The sequence below is a fragment of the Phyllobates terribilis genome, unplaced genomic scaffold, assembly GCF_046119375.1.
Source record: "Phyllobates terribilis strain yellow unplaced genomic scaffold, ASM4611937v1 Scaffold_1__5_contigs__length_1240528914, whole genome shotgun sequence".
Lineage (NCBI taxonomy): Eukaryota > Metazoa > Chordata > Amphibia > Anura > Dendrobatidae > Phyllobates > Phyllobates terribilis.
The window spans coordinates 199,837,822-199,855,933 of record NW_027362761.1 but is presented as its reverse complement, the minus strand read 5'-3'; positions in this window follow the sequence as shown (position 1 = coordinate 199,855,933).

Below are 18,112 nucleotides of genomic sequence, written 5' to 3'. Positions count from 1 at the left end.
GACAGATAAGCGCACGCGGCTCTCCACTGATAATGTAGACAGACTCACGTTCATAAAGATGAACAAATCATGGATCCGAAACGACTTTTCTACCCCTGTGTCATCCTGGGGAGAGTAAAAGCTTGATGATTGGTTAAAATCACCCTACCAACCGTTTTAAGCTTTCAAATTACTAATCATGTTTATCTGTATCTTGACTGGAAAATAATTTGGGCTTTGTAGCAGTGTGCAGCACTGATCCTATTAGGCCATCTATACTAAAGCTTCACCAGATTTAAAATTAAAAATAATTTTTAGCTGCATCTAGCCCGGAAAATAATTTTGGGGCTCCGAGATGCGCAAGGCACATAAGTGCCTTCTTGCTGCACTACCTGCAGCATGACCCTCATATTGTCAGAATTCGAAGTAATCATGACTACTGGGTTGCCACACTCTTAGATCCCCCAAACTTTTCGATCAACCTTTTCATTTTAATAAAGACCAAAAAAATGGTCATTTTTGAAATTATAAGCATTAGCAGGTTGTTAGAAACTGAAATCAAACAGTTTTCAACTCAAAACTTTATTCTAGGTGATGTTACATTTTCACATAGGACCCCTTGTTCGAAAGGAGCTTCTGAACTCTCTCGTCCATTGAATTTGTCAGGTTTTGGATGGTTTCTGCTTCAATTGTTTTGCATGAGGACAGAATACCCTCCCAGAGCTGTTGCTTAGATGTGAACTGCCTCCCGCCATCATAGACACTCCTTTTAATGATGCTCCAAAGGTTCTGAATGGGGTAGAGGTCAGGGGAGCATGGGGGTCACACCATAAGTTTGTCCCCTTTTATGCCCATATCAGCCAGAGATGCAGATGTTTTATGTGCAGCATGAGATGGTGCATTATCATGCAGAAAAATGATCTTGCTGTGAAATACACGGTTCTTCTTCTTGAACCATGGCAGGAAGTGCTGTTTGAGAAAATCCACATACATTATGGAGTTCATCTTTAGCGCCTTCAGGGATCCTAAAGGGGCCGACAATCTCTCTCCCCATGATTCCAGCCCAAAACATTACTCCACCTCCTCCTTGTTGGCGCTGTAGCCGTGTTTGCGTGGGGTGTCCATCAACCAGCCATCCTCCACTCCATCCATCTGGACCATCGAGCGCTGCACGGCACTCATCCGTGAACAAAACAGTTTTGAAATCAGTCTTCATGTAATGTTTGGCCCACTGGAGCCGTTTCTGCTTGTGTGAAGTGGATAGAGGAGGTCGACAGGATGGCGCATGCACAGCTGCAAACCTCTGAAGGACCCTGCATCTTGTTGTTCGGGGGACGTTGGAGGCACAAGCAGCTTCAAAAACTTGTCTGCTGCTATGACAAGGCTTTTTTGCCGCTGCTCTTTCAACCTGACGTAATTGCCTGTAGGAAAGAGTCCTCAATTTGCCCTTATCAGCACGCACACGTGTGTACTGTGAATCAGCTACATACTTCTTGATTGCCAGGACACTTCATCCTGATCATCGCACAATGTTGATTGTAGTCATGCCTTGACCTAAACACTCCACAATTTGTTGCTTCTCAGCAGCCGACACATCCTTTTTCTTTCCCATTTTGGCAGAAAATGTAGGCTGCTTAATAATGTGAGAGAGCCTTCTTAAGTAGTCTTGCCTTTCATTGGACACACCTGCCAAACTAATTAGCACAGGTGTCTGCAATTGCTTACAGTGATATAAAGAGCCCTGACACACATCACCATCAACGAGTTTAACTGACAAACAAACAAATTCTTCCCTTATCACTCCTAAACACTTTTTGTATAATAATTTGGAACGCAGTGTACATGTGCTTTTCCACAAAACACCAGTGGTTCACGTAGTGAATCTTACAGTTCTAACTTGCCAACCGTGGTCTGTATGGAGTTGTTCAATAAAGGGCCCAAAATTAAGATAACTTAGATGGGAGAGGTCTCTATGAATAGGAATTCCTAAGTATTTGATACCCTGTGAGGGCCAGGCAAAGGGAAAGTTGGACTGGATGGAATCCTATATGGATTTGGGGAGGGAGACATCGAGGGCCTCAGACTTCGCTGCATTGATTTTAAAATTTTACCATGTAACAAAGTGATCTATTTCAGCCATAACAGCATGGATGGATATATGTGATTGAGTGATATATACTAGGACATCATCAGCAAATAGAGAGCACTTGTACTCGGTGCCTCCCACCTCAATCCACCTAATATTGGGGTTATGGCGAATTGATGAGAGCAGGTGCTCCGTCACTAGGATGTATAAGAGAGGGGACAGAGGACATCACTGCCTTGTCCCATTGGTGATTGTGAAAGGTGATGAAAATGTTCTGACGCACCCCCTGGGCCTTGGGACACCCGGAGCCGGACCCTTTTTGGTGGATGCTGGTGGTTGTAGTCTTCGTGGCGGCGACCCAGTTCCGTGGCTCAGGGCGGTCAAACCAGTGGCGGAGCTATTTATGTGGTTTTCATGTTTAAATGTCCGACTACGCCACCCGTGGATTGCGGTCAGAGTGAACCGCCGCTACAGGGCAGACCACTGAGGCTGGTGTTGTGGGTGCAGCAGTGCGTAGCATAACTCCCCACGGGAGGAGTATAGCCTCAGGGCAGTGTATGCGGAGGATGGGGGTGATGGTGCAGGGCAGCAGCAGTAACGACACGGAGTCAGTGATGCAGTTCAGGGCCTTTACTCACAGTTCTTATTATCCAGACCACGTCTGCAGGTAACGACTGCCCACGTCGTACTGTGCTCACCAGGTGAGGGGCTCAGACAACTCCCAGATAACTTTGGAGCACTTCACAGGACCCCCTTTGTGTGTCCTTTGTCTGGCCTTTCTTACCAACACTTCTGTCCGGCTGCCTCGGGCCTCCTCTTGGTAAACTTGGCGCCAGTTTCCCTGACCCTATGTGGTGCCTTCCTAGCGGGTGTAGCGAGGGGCTGCGCCACATAAAATGTCAGAGCCTCCGGTTTCTAGCTGAGGGTCGTTTCCTGCCTCCACTAGTTCGGGGACCGGTCTCCCCCTTTGGCCTGACCCCTCCACGCAGGTGGATTCGGGCGTGCGGTGGCGACTCGCCCGTCCGCACCCCTGGGATCCCTTCATTCCTCGTTCCTGGAGCCTTCTCCGCTCCTCTTCCTTCCTTCTCCCTCTTCCAGGCCTGGGCCTCTGTTACTAGGCCCGCCTCCGGAGCAGAGCTCATGCAGAGCCCCTGCTCCCTGCCACTTCTGCTCAGACTTCTCTGCACTGAACTAAGATGGTGCCCACCTTTTATACTCCCTTCTCAATGCACCCAGGAACTGCTTCCTCCCTGCTCCTGCACTACAGGGTTCCCCTTCCTCAGTGTTCCCTCCCCCCACTCCAGCCAGGGACAGGGACTGTCGAGCCCATCTCAGGGGCATATTGGTCGCCCTGCCCCACGGCAATGTGGTGTAATGCATGCAGGTGTCGGGTCCTGATCCACACTCCATCCTTACCTGAGAGTGAGATATCACACCTCTGGGTGAGGTGCAATACGTCTTTAGCAACCGAGCCCTCAGGGTGCTACAGTTCCATTTATCTTCAGCCTAGGTGACGTATTGCGATACAGGGCCGTGATTTTGGCTATAAAAGGGTCCCCTAGACCCCTACCCCAAGCTTTTTAAGAGAATCATATATGGCGTGCGAGGAGACTCTATGGAATGCTTTCTCAGCATCCAACGAGAGTATCTAATTACAAATTTTTAACTGCATCTAGCCCAGGAAATACTTTGTGCCTAGTAGCAGTGTCTGCTAGTGAGCGGATTATCCCGGCTGTTAAGCAAGCTGCACCACCTGTAGTTTAGACACTTAATTTTTTCAAAGGAAATGCTTCTGGACCATGGGATACTTAGTGAAGAGCATCAGGAGGCACCCCAAGGCATAGGGGCTTGGACTGGCAGTAGGATGCCTTGCGGTGGACAGCCGAGCTCGATCCTTATAAAAGCTTTTTAACTGCAGCAGCTTTAGTGGACGCTACTGGAGCTGGAATTACCGCGGCTGCTGGCATGAGACTTGCCCTCCAATAGATCCTTGTAAATGGATTTAAAGTGTATTCATTCAAATTAGAGAGACAATTTAAATTAAAAAGCTTAGAGCTGCCTCCACCACAGGGGGGCTCGCTCGACCCACCAGCGGACAGGCACCAGTATTGGGAGAGGGGGGCTGGCCGTCAGGGTTCACCGCAGCTCTGGCACAAACCCGGCGACACGGAGGTGGCACGGGCAGGAGCGGACTGGCCGTGTCGGCTTCTCACTTTTTGGATTTTAGAAGGGCATGACATGCCTATATCTGTGTCTCCCCCTCCTTTTACTCCTCCACCTCTTTTCTTTTCGCATGACTATATGTACTTGTCACTTTTCCATGTGTTAGTTATGTCTTCTGAGCAGTTTGTCAGCTTTTGGACACCTTTGAAGGTGTTTTCTATGTGTTTCTATGTGTTTTTGTTTGCCTGCCATTGGTTTTAACGGTGTTCGAAGGTGTTCGACGAACAGTTCGACGAACAGTTCGGCGAACACACGGGTGTTCGATGAACCGAACCGAACTCGAACACTACGGGGGTGGCTCAACACTATTCAAGAGGTAGTCACCGGAAATGGTTTTCACTTTACAGGTGTGCCCTGTCAAGTTTAAGAAGTGGGATTTCTTGCCTAATAAATGGGGTTGGGACCATCCGTTGTGTTGTGCAGAAGTCTGGTGGATACACAGCTGATAGTCCTACTGAATAGACTGTTAGAATTTGTATTATGGCAAGAAAAAAGCAGCTAAGTAAAGAAAAACGAGTGGCCATCATTACTTTAAGAAATGAAGGTCAGTCAGTCCGAAAAATTGGGAAAACTTTGAAAGTGTCCCCAAGTGCAGTTGCAAAAACCATCAAGCGCTACAAAGAAACTGGCTTACATGAGGACCGCCCCAGGAAAGGAAGACCAAGAGTCACCTCTGCTTCTGAGGATAAGTTTATTTGAGTCACCAGCTTCAGAAATCGCAGGTTAACAGCAGCTCAGATTACACTATGTTCCAAATTATTATGCAAATAATATTTTCTCAGATTTTCCCAAATTACCTATATGAATTGCAGTCATTGTAATTTTCCAGTCAAATAACTATTAGAGTACAATTGAAAGTTTTTTTGTACAAACTGCCTATGATAACAGTATATTTTAAAAAAAATAAAAAACTCAAACTGCACTCAAAATGCATGTTCCAAATTATTATGCACAGCAGAGTTTTCAACCTTTTCATTTTAATAAAGAACAAAAAAATTATCATTGTTGAAATTATAAGCATTAGCAGGTTATTACAAACTGAAATCAAACAGTTTTCAACTCAAAACTTTATTCTAGGTGATGTTACATTTGCACATAGGACCGCTTGTTCGAAAGGAGCTTCTGAACTCTCTCGTCCATTGAATTTGTCAGGTTTTGGATGGTTTCTGCTTCAATTGTTTTGCATGAGGACAGAATACCCTCCCAGAGCTGTTGCTTAGATGTGAACTGCCTACCGCCATCATAGACACTCCTTTTGATGATGCTCCAGAGGTTCTCAATGGGGTTGAGATCAGGGGAGCATGGGTGCCACACCATAAGTTTGTCCCCTTTTATGCCCATAGCAGCCAGAGATGCAGATGTGTTATGTGCAGCATGAGACGGGGCATTATCATGCATGAAAATGATCTTGCTGCGGAATGCACGGTTCTTCTTGAACCATGGAAGGAAGTGCTGTTTGAGAAACTCAGCATACATTATGGAGTTCATCTTTACCCCTTCAGGGATCCTAAAAGGGCCGACAATCTCTCTCCCCATGATTCCAGCCGAAAACATTACTCCACCTCCTCTTTGTTAGCGCCGTAGCCGTGTTTGCATGGGGTGTCCATCAACCAGCCATCCTCCACTCCATCCATCTGGACCATCGAGATCATTTCATGCATGATAATGCCCCGTCTCGTTCTGCACATAACACATCTGCATCTCTGGCTGCTATGGGCATAAAAGGGGACAAACTTATGGTGTGGCACCCATGCTCCCCTGACCTCAACCCCATTGAGAACCTCTGGAGCATCATCAAAAGGAGTGTCTATGATGGCGGGAGGCAGTTCACATCTAAGCAACAGCTCTGGGAGGGTGTTCTGCCCTCATGCAAAACAATTGAAGCAAAAACCAGCCAAAACCTGACAAATTCAATGGATGAGAGAGTTCAGAAGCTCCTTTCGATCAAGCGGTCCTATGTGCAAATGTAACATCACCTAGTATAAAGTTTTGAGTTGAAAACTGTTTGATTTCAGTTTGTAATAACCTGCTAATGCTTATAATTTCAAAAATGACAATTTTTTTGTTCTTTATTAAAATGAAAAGGTTGAAAACTCTGCTGTGCATAATTATTTGGAACATGCATTTTGAGTTTTTTATTTTTTTTTAAAATATACTGTTATCATAGGCAGTTTGTACAAAAACCTTTCATTGTACTCTAATAGTTATTTGACTGGAAAATTACAATGACTGCAATTCATATAGGTAATTTGGGAAAATCTGAGAAAATATTATTTGCATAATAATTTGGAACACAGTGTAGAGACCGAGTCAATGCCACACAGAGTTCTAGCAGCAGACACATCTCTTCAACAACTGTTAAGAGGAGACTTTGTGCAGCAGGCCTTCATGGTAAAATAGCTGCTAGGAAACCACTGCTAAGGACAGGCAACAATCAGAAGAGACTTGTTTGGGCTAAAGAACACAAGGAATGGACATTAGACCAGTGGAAATCTGTGTTTTGGTCTGATGAGTGCAAATTTGAGATCTTTGGTTCCAACAACCGTGTCTTTGTGCGACGCAGAAAAGGTGAACGGATGGACTCTACATGCTTGGTTCCCTGATGCTATTCCATCCGGTTTGCGTTTATTTGGACCATCATTTATTTTTCAACAGGACAATGATCCCAAACACAAATCCAGGCTGTGTAAGGGCTATTTGACCAAGAAGGAGAGTGATGGGGTGCTACGCCAAATGACCTGGCCTCCACAGTCACCAGACCTGAACCCAATCGAGATGGTTTGGGGTGAGCTGGACCGCAGAGTGAAGGCAAAAGGGCCAACAAGTGCTAAGCATCTCTGGGAACTCCTTCAAGATTGTTGGAAGACCATTTCTGGTGAATACCTCTTGAAGGTCATCAAGAGAATGTCAAGAGTGTGCAAAGCAGTCATCAAAGCAAAAGGTGGCTACTTTGAAAGTACCTAGCATATAAGACATATTTTCTGTTGTTTCACTCTTTTTTGTTAACTATATAACTCCACATGTGTTAATTCATAGTTTTGATGCCTTCAGTGTGAATGTACAATTTTCATAGTTATGAAAATACAGAAAAATCTTTAAATGAGAAGGTGTGTCCAAACTTTTGGTCTGTACTGTATATTTTAACATTTTGTACAAATAAAGTGAGAATTAATTTTTATTGGAGACTTTTCCCACTTTTTCTGTAGGTATACTGGCCGAGAGTCACGGCATGGTGGCTCTGAGTCCAGAAGATATGAGCAGCAGGATGGATTAAATGCATGGTGAGTCATATATTGTGTTGTTTTGATATATTAACTCAATTTTTCTATTTACATAAGTGTAAAAAGGCTTGTTTTTTTTGCATAACAATCTGTGCTTTCTATTAGTATAATTTTGGCATACAGTGCCTTGAAAAAGTATTCTTACCCAGTGAACTTGGCCCCATTTTTTCACATTACACCCACAAACTTAATTGTTTTTTATTTGGATTTTATGTGATATACCAACACAAAGCAGCAAATATTTGTGAACTGTAAAAAAATGATACATGGTTTTCTAATTATTTAAAAATGTAAATCTTAAAATTGTTATATGCCTTTGTATTCCTGAGTAGTGTTGAGCGAGTATGCTCGACACTGCTCGGTACTTGCCCGAGCATCTCACTACTCGGCGAGCACCGAGCATTTTCGGGTTACTCGGGCGGGAGTTCGGCGCTCTTTACAGAGCCAATGAACATGCAAGGATTGCCAGCCAGTCACTGTAATGCCGCAGTCATGTTGGTTGTGGGCATTACAGTGATTGGCTGGCCGCACAGTGTCACCTCGAGTATTTAAAACCGGGCGCTGTCATCTTGGACACAGTCGCTCTGGATCAGACAGTGTAGGGAGAGTGCTGCTGAGCTAGGGAGAGATTTATACTGCGAAATAGGTAGTGTAGGGTCTCTAAAGCCTGCAAAATCAAACAAACAGTCCTTCTGAGTACTAATATCCATCCCAGATATCAGGCAGGCAGGCAGGCTGCATAGGAGATGCAGTGGTTATACCAAGAAACACTGCATTACAGTCCTGTGTGCTGCTGCTGCTCAAATTGCTAGACTTAGCCCCAGGTCTCAGGGGCCAGGAAAAATCCTTTTTTTTTTCATCTAAATCCTCTTTTTTTTTTTCTTCAATCAGACTGTACAAATACCCATCTTATTAACCTTTTGGTATTTCCCCCCCCCCCAAAAAAAAAAATTGAGTGTGTCTGTGAGTGTTCAGACACAAATATATCTGTTTAAAAGAGTCGGGTTTTGGCCAGAAAACTAGAACTGTGGTTTTCCTCTTCCACGGTTCAAATCTCTGTATTATCCACTTTTTTGCCCTTTTTCCATAAAAAAATACAGTTTGAGCGTCTCCCTGACTGTTCAGACACAGATATATCTAATCTATCCTGGAAAGGATGTTCCTTAACATATTTCACAGGAAAACAGTTTCAGTTTCGCTTTTGAACGTTTTATTGTGAGCCCGTAAAAGTGGCTTAATACTTCTCACCACGTTGTTGACAGCAGTGACCTGGGGGTCAGAAATGCCTCCTGGGGCGATCCCCATGCGGTCCCCGTGTCATTTGAGCACTGTCACTATCGTTTTGGGCACTTTTTAGGCTTTCTACAGACTGCCGGGGGTGCCGCCGCAAAAATGCTCGGGTCTCCCATAGACTAACATTGGGCTCGTTGCTCGAGTTGAGCACCCGAGTATCACGGTGAGCTCAGCCCGAGCTTCGAGCACCCGAGCATTTTAGTGCTCGATCAACACTAATACCAACTTATACTCCAGTTCATGTTTTAGCTAAGTTTTGTATTAAAAATGCTGCTACTGTATGACCACAATATTTTATGTTTAAAGGAGTTGTATCATAAAGACAAGTCTTGTCCATATATGAAATGTGGCATAGGGGGTTCACCATTTAGATCCAGAAAAGACAATTAACCTGGACTAGCAGCTTTTATTCTGGCATAGTTGATCCAACCTTGAATTACATGGACAGCAATTCTATAAGATGCTCCATGCAGCGGCTACTAAAGGAGAAATACCTGGGCACCACTTTATAGTATTGCACGATGACCACGTGTTACGGTACTATCCAGCTAAACATCTGCTGTATAGGCTTTGTACCAGTGTACAAACCTACAAGTTACCATAGGTCAGTATCAGACCCAAATTTTTATAAATTATTATAATCATAAGCCTGAGTTTGTACTGTGCGTAGACCTCAAGGTGATCTAACTCTGATAGGACAATTGCATGAATATATCCTATGTAGTATCTATGAAAAAAGGAAAAATACAAAATTGCTTTCTAAAGAGGTCCATTATACTGTCAGGCTTCATTTTATTCATGTAAATAATCGTATGTTTAGGTAAAATTAAGCACTTTGCACGGTAAAGGTATTTTGTAGATAAATAAAGAACTTCAATTATATTTCTAAAGTCAATTACAAGCAGAATAGCATTTAGAATCCTATTTCTTTTCTGTGCACTATTGCTGCTTTCTGAAAAGCTTAGAAAGAAAAGAAATAAAGAGTTGGGAGTATTCAGAGAGACTGTAAGTGATACTTTAATGAGGATTTAATTATTCTGGCATAAAAAGGCAGGTAAGCTAAATAAAAACAATTTATACAGACGGCATCTCTGCAGCTGTAATTGGAAGAGGACTACATGAGCTTTTAAATAATAGGTCCTTAAATCACAAATTGATGTGGGAGTGAATAATGACACCCAGGTGTAAATCTTTCAGCTGAGTACTGTGCCGAATACCTAATGACTTAATTACCTCAAATGCAGAATTTTAATTCAGAGTGTCATCAGTGAGATTGCATTAAAATGCGAAGCAAACCACCTAAAAGTGTGAAATAACAAACTACTATACAACAGTGGTGTAAAATTACTTATTACACCTCGTACATAAAGCAGCAAATATTTGACAATGGCATATAGCAGGTAACAAATGCTGAAAGATATCATCCATGAATATGCAGACTGATCAAATGTATTATTATTTATATAATATATATTTTTTTTCCAAGTATTTATTTAGTATCAACTCTGTGTGATGCAATATGATGCCTCTGGATGACATTGTTTTATTGAGAAGTATTTTCCTGAAAAAAAGAAGATTATATAACAGAATATCTTCTCTTTTCATATTAAAATGTATGGAATTTCACACTCTAGGAGGTACAGGTGGGCTCTATATAACACTATGTACATAAGTCTAACCTGAATTTGGGTAATTTCACTAAATGTTTTTCATAATCATCAGGGGTTCGTATTATGGCATGAACTCCTCATGTTATACCATATATAAGATAAACAGACAGACAGATAGCAAGCTAGATAGATAGATAAATAATTACAAATACACATATATGTACAATACAGACCAAAAGTTTGGACACACCTTCTCATTTAAAGATTTTTCTGTATTTTCATGACTATAAAAATTGTACATTCACACTGAAGGCATCAAAGCTATGAATTAACACATGTGGAATTATATACTTAACAAAAAAGTGTGAAACAACTGAAAATATGTCTTATATTCTAGGTTCTTCAAAGTAGCCACCTTTTGTTTTGATGACTGCTTTGCGCACACTTGGCATTCTCTTGATGAGCTTCAAGAGATAGTCACCGGAAATGGTCTTCCAACAATCTTGAAGGAGTTTCCAGAGATGCTTAGAACTTGTTGGCCCTTTTGCCTTCACTCTGCGGTCCAGCTCACCCCAAACCATCTCGATTGGGTTCAGGTCTGGTGACTGTGGAGGCCAGGTCATCTGGCGTAGCACCCCATCACTCTCCCTCTTGGTCAAATAGCCCTTACACAGCCTGGAGGTGTGTTTGGGGTCATTGTCCTGTTGAAAAATAAATGATGGTCCAACTAAACGCAAACCGGATGGAATAGCATGCCGCTGCAAGATGCTGTGGTACCCATGCTGGTTCAGTATGCCTTCAATTTTGAATAAATCCCCAACAGTGTCACCAGTAAAGCACCCCCACACCATCACACTTCCTCTTCCATGCTTCACGGTGGGAACCAGGCATGTAGAGTCCATCCGTTCACCTTTTCTGCATCGCCCAAAGACACTGTGGTTGGAACCAAAGATCTCAAATTTGGACTCATCAGACCAAAGCATATTTCCACTGGTCTAATGTCCATTCCTTGTGTTCTTTAGCCCAAACAAGTATCTTCTGCTTGTTGCCTGTCCTTAGCAGTGGTTTCCTAGAAGCTATTTTACCATGAAGGCCTGCTGCACAAAGTCTCCTCTTAACAGTTGTTGAAGAGATGTGTCTGCTGCTAGAACTCTGTGTGGCATTGACCTGGTCTCTAATCTGAGCTGCTGTTAACCTGCGATTTCTGAGGCTGGTGACTCGGATAAACTTATCCTCAGAAGCAGAGGTGACTCTTGGTCTTCCTTTCCTGGGGCGGTCCTCATGTGAGCCAGTTTCTTTGTAGCGCTTGATGGTTTTTGCACTTCACTTGGGGACACTTTCAAAGTTTTCCCAATTTTTCGCACTGGATGACCTTCATTTCTTAAAGTAATGATGACCACTCGTTTTTCTTTACTTAGAATTTGTATTATGGCAAGAAAAAAGCAGCTAGCAGTCTATTCAGTAGGACTATCAGCTGTGTTTCCACCAGACTTATGCACAGCACAACTGATGGTCCCAACCCTATTTATAAGGCAAGAAATCCCACTTATTAAACCTGACAGGGCACACCTGTGAAGTGAAAACCATTTCCGGTGGCTACCTCTTGAAGCTCATCAAGAGAATGCCAAGAGTGTGCAAAGCAGTCATCAAAGCAAAAGGTGACTACTTTGAAGAACCTAGAATATAAGACATATTTTCAGTTGTTTCACACTTTTTTGTTAAGTATATAATTCCACATGTGTTAATTCATAGTTTTGATGCCTTCAGTGTGAATGTACAATTTTCATAGTCATGAAAATGCAGAAAAATCTTTAAATGAGAAGGTGTGTCCAAACTTTTGGTCTGTACTGTATATAACAGTTAATTTAATTTAGAGTACTTTAATAAACTTGTACAACCTGTTTGCATTAAAAAAACTGATTTGAATACAGCTCCATTCAGCTAATGCAATAAATTGGAATTTCAAAAAATTATGTTTAGTTAACCTATTGAATTGAATGGGCAAGTGCTATCCACAAAACATACAAAGGGAGAACAAGTCTTATTTTTATTTTTTATATACAGACCATGGGTCAGCAAAAGAACCTTAGATCTGAATAGCCCCACAAGAATTGAACGTGTCTATGTTTTTCACAGATAGCAAGCAGACACTTTCAGGTCTAACTTTTGCTAGAAATCCGTCCCCTTTTGAGGAGTCATTAAGAACCCTAACCCCCCAAAGGGGTTTTGTTAATACATGATATTTTGAAAAATTACCAATCTGCACACTGTTTTATTGAGTAAAAAGGACAGTGTTAGAACCCTCCTGTTTGTTTTTTCCTTCTTGTGTTTTGCGGTCACGTGACCATCTGCCTTTATATTCCAGCTCCGCCCTTCTGGCTGTGCTGGACTTCAGTGTTGTTTGACTGTTTTGCTAGCCAGGTGCTTTGGAGCCTATCTCTGTCAGTTCGCTTGGTCCTTCTGGGACCTATAGTACCTTTTTGTCAGTTTATCCTTTTGTGTTCTGCAACAACGTCTCTGTTTAGGAGGTGTCCCATTTTTGTTCCAGTCCTTAGTTCTTTTAGTGACCCCTATAGGTCTTCGTTCAGACTAGCCAAGGACTAAGGCGGGTCTGTTCGCAAGGAGCAGGCAGCCCGCTACATCGTAGAGATTCAGCTTAGTCTTACTGTAGGGACAGCTTTCCCCTTTCTTTCCTTAGTACATGTTGCAGATCAAAACAGGCAGCCCTAGATTGGTATTAGGTACTCTTTAAGCACTGTTCATTGGCAGGGGTTTTTGGGTGCTGATCAGGGCTGAGGAGTCGGTAAGCCAAATCTCCGACTCCTCAATTTCCCTGATTTTGACTCCCGACTCCGACTCCATCTCTGACTCCACAGCACTAAAGGAGGATCTTCACTACTGAGCATGTACATAAAGTGCAGCTCAGATTAATCTAAACTAAAAGCCTAGATCCTTAGATCAGGAACAGAACAGACATTTATAGGACATTTCATAACTTTCCCAAATTCTTATGAAAAAATATTCAGCACATCCTGCATTGAACTGCTACTCCTAATTTATTATATATTTTAGGAGTCAGAAACGGTCCATTTTGTACCGACTCAGACTCCGACTCCACCAGAATGGACACCGACTCCGACTCCACTACTCCAGCTCTGACTCCACAGCCCTGGTACTGAGACCCCCCCCCCCATTGCTTGAAACAATATATAGAATTTCGGAGCTTACGCTAGAGAGTGTGATGTGCGGTGTCTAGATCTTTAGAAAGTTTCTAGATCTTTACATTGCTCTGGCTCTGTGCACCTGACTCTGGATTTGAACTACCAGTGATTATCTCAGCACACTGACCTCCATCAATCAACAGTTCTGAACACTGGCTACAAGTTTAGTCACACTTTTTTGGTAATGACAATGCACTTCAATAATAAAATGTTAACAGTGAAACTGAAACAATTACGAACTGAATATTCTTGGAAATATTAAAAATCTAGTTTATTTATTGAGCATTTTCAAGACTAAAGGCATCACACTCACAGCTTTATGTTTCGATGGAGCTCCCTCTCGATATATTAATACAAGAGTCTGTGATTCATCATTTCTGAAAGCTGTTTCTAATAGATAAACGTTATTATATTATCACTCAATAATATTTCACTAGCTTTTCTTATTTAGCATTATATAAAACTTGATAGTAATTTAATAATGTTGTGATTTGTCTCAGGGAATTTTTAATACTGTTTCAAATCTAATCCAGATCCCAATAGTGTGCAATTATATTTTTTCAGCTAAAATATAGAGATGTTAAAAACATATCAAGGTGGGTAAATAGTTTTTCTTTCTTTTGATATAAGCATAAGCCCTAGATAAAATCATTATATACTGTGTATGCATCATTGTGGTCTTTTGGAGGAGGGTACTGACACTTTTATGAAGGCAATGGCAATGTTTCCACATGTTCACCATGAAATGCATTTCTATATATTCGTGCATGATATCTCCTGGACGAGCCAGTGTCGTTCCATGGATCGCCATGTCAGACATCACAGATGGTGTCCTCAGTCACACAGTAATTAAGTCGTCAGGGCGTGCCTATACTGTATGGATGTGTGACCTGGTGCAGGTGGATTGCAGTCATGTACCCTGTAATATAAAATTGAGTAAGTTCATAACTAGTGATGATCGAGAATGCCTCATTAACCCTTTCGGCGAGCACGCTCGGGTGCTCACCGAGTATTTTGGCGTGCTCGTCGTTTCATTCATTTTCGCCGCGCCTGCAAGTGTCACAGCTGTAAGACAGGAATAGGCTTGGGCCAAGTTACATATATTTTTTGCTTATTATTTCTGTAATGCACATGCATGTAGGTTAGTAGTCTACCTTCAGATACTATATACATATATATATTTATCTATAATATACTTACCTTGTAAATGTCTTCACATCCTGTTCTGCTCAGATGTGTCCGATCCCAGAATTCCAAGCGGCAGAAGTTCGTCGACCGCCATATTGGGACACCCAAGTGATGGGTGTCTCAATATGGAAACCGCTGGTGGTACCAGCCTCTTGCGCGGTACCACCAGCGGAACACCATCGCGAACACGCCGTACACGCCGCACATGCCGCCGGGATCAGCCGAATGATTCACTGACCGCCACCATCTTTGTACAGGAGGATCACATGCGCAGTTTTAATGTTACCGCCGCTATGTGCCTGCACAAAGATGATGGCGGTCTGATTTACTGCACGGGGAGGCAGCTCAAACGAGAGAACACATGAGGGAAGAAGACAGCACAGGGGTGGAGAGAGAGAGCAGACAAGGGAGAGAGCACATGGGGTACACAGGTCAAAGAAGAGATCACATGAGAGGAGAAGACAACAGATGGGGGAGAGAGAAAGCGCACGAGGCAGAGAGACAGAGCACACGGGGGAGACAGCTCAAACGGGACAGCACATGAGGGGAGAACACAGCACAGGAAGGAGAGAGACAGCAGACAAGGGTGAGAGCACATGGGGTAGACAGGTCAAAGAAGGGATCACATGAGAGGAGAAGACAACAGATGGAGGAGAGAGAAAGCTCACAGGGGGGAGAGAGACAGAGCACAGGGGGAAGACAGCTCAAACGGGACAGCACATGAAGGGAGAACACAGCACAGGAAGGAGAGAGACAGCAGACAAGGGTGAGAGCACATGGGGTAGACAGGTCAAAGAAGGGATCACATGAGAGGAGAAGACAGCAGATGGGGAGAGAGAAAGCTCACAGGGGGGAGAGAGACAGAGCACAAGGGGGAGACAGCTCAAACGGGACAGCACATGAAGGGAGATCACAGCACAGGAAGGAGAGAGACAGCAGACAAGGGGGATAGCACATGAAGTAGACAGGTCAAAGAAGAGAGCACAGACTGGAGAAGTCAGCATATGGGGGAAAGAGAGAGTGGATAGGTGGGTGAGCACATGGGGGGGATTCTCAACGCTGCAAAGCCTGCCCCCATCGCGACATTACTGCCCTCTCGATGTGATAGCATCGGGCCTCCATCTAGTATATACACATATATATATAAATATATACAGAGGGGTGAAAAAGAGTTTACCCCTTACTGATTTCTTATTCTTTTGCATGTTTGTCACACTTAAATGCTTCATATCACAAAACAAATTTAAATATTAGACAAAGATAAAACAAGTTAACACTAAATGCAGTTTTTAAATGAAGGTCATTATTATTAAGGGAAAAAGAAATTCAATCCTACAGGGCCCTGTGTGAAAAACTGATTTAAACCCCCCCCTTCTTAATTTATGTTTCAACTGTGATTTGTCACATCTTTGGGATGCTGAGTTCAATTTCCTTAGCCACACACAGGCCTGATTACTACCATACCTGTTCTCAATCAAGAAATCACTTAAATGGTACCTGCATGACAAAGTGAAGTAGACCAAAAGATCCTCAAAAGATAGACATCATGCTGCGATCCAAAGAAATTTTAACTTTTTGGAAGGTACAGTATATGTCCCATTACATTTGGCGTAGAAGTAACACAGCTTTTCAGAAAAGGAACATCATACCAACAGTAAAACATGGTGGTGGTAGTGTGATGCTCTGGAGCTGTTTTGCTGCTTCAGGACCTGAAAGACTTGCTGTGGTAAATTAAAACAATGAATTCTGCTGTCTACCAAAAAATCCTGAAGGAGAATATCCGCCCATCTATTTGTGATCTCAAGCTGAAGCGCACTTGGGTTACACAGCAGGACAATGATCCAAAACACGCCAGCAAATCCACCTCTGAATGGCTTAAAAAAACAAAATTAAGACTTTGGAGTTGCCTAGTCAAAGTCCTGACCTTAATCTGATTGAGATGCTGTGGCATGACCTTAAAAAGGCGGTTCATGCCCAGAAACCCTAAAATGTGGCTGAATTACAACAATAGTTAACATATCATATATTGAATGACATAAATATAGTATGGTCATGTGTCAAATTCAATTACATAAGCCTACAAGAAGATACATAACCATGATATTCAAAATTAAATATAAATCTTTATTTAATTAATGTAAATATTTAAAAGCAGAATAACAAAAGGACAACAGGGGGAATATTACTCAACAATTATGTTAAAATATTGTATACATCAAGTGGTGAAGGTACAGTATTATATAATGTTCAAATATTAATTCATTGGTAAATATATAAGGTCCATAATGACAATGACTAGGCAGTATTATAACAAAGTGTCACAGGAAATAAATATAAGGTGCATAGTGCTGTTCCTGATTGCTTTAGTAAGTAGTGATAAGTATATACAGTGTAGGAAATAATTATGTGATCCCTTGCTGTTTTTGTAAGTTTCCTCACTGATAAAGACATGAACAGTCTATAATTTTAAGAGTAGGTTAATTTTAACATTGAGAGATAGAATATCCGAAAAATATCAAGAAAGTCACATTGTATAAATTAGATAAATTTATTTGCATTTTACAGTGAGAAATAAGTTTTTGATTTTCTACAAACCATTATGAGTTCTGTCTCCTACAGACCAGTTAGATGCTCCTAATCAACTCATTACCTGCATTAAAGACACCTATCTTACATAGTCACTTGTATAAAAGACTCCTGTCCACAGACTCAATTAATCAGTCAGACTCTAACCTCTACAACATGGGCGGGACCAAACAGCTTTCTAAGGATGTCAGGGAAGATCATAGACCTACACAAAGCTGGAATGGGCTACAAAACCATAAGTAAGATGCTGGGTGAGAAGGAGACAACTGTTGGTGCAATAGTAAGAAAATGGAAGAAATACAAAATGACTGTCAATCGACATTGATCTGAGGCACCATGCAAAATCTCACCTCATGGAGTATCCTTGATCATGAGAAAGGTGAGTGATCAGCCTAAAACTACACTGGGGGGATCTAGTGATAAGCGAGATTGTTTTGTTAACCCTTTCACCGAGTATACTCGGCCGAGCACCGAGTATTTATAGCGTGCTCGGGCTTTAAGTTTTCGTCGCTCCCGTGAACATGATTTGCGACTGTTTGATAGATTTAATACATGTGAGGAATGCCTGTTTTTCCAGCATTCCTCACATGTATTAAATCTGTCAAACAGTTGCAAATCATGTTCACGGAGCGACGAAAACTTAAA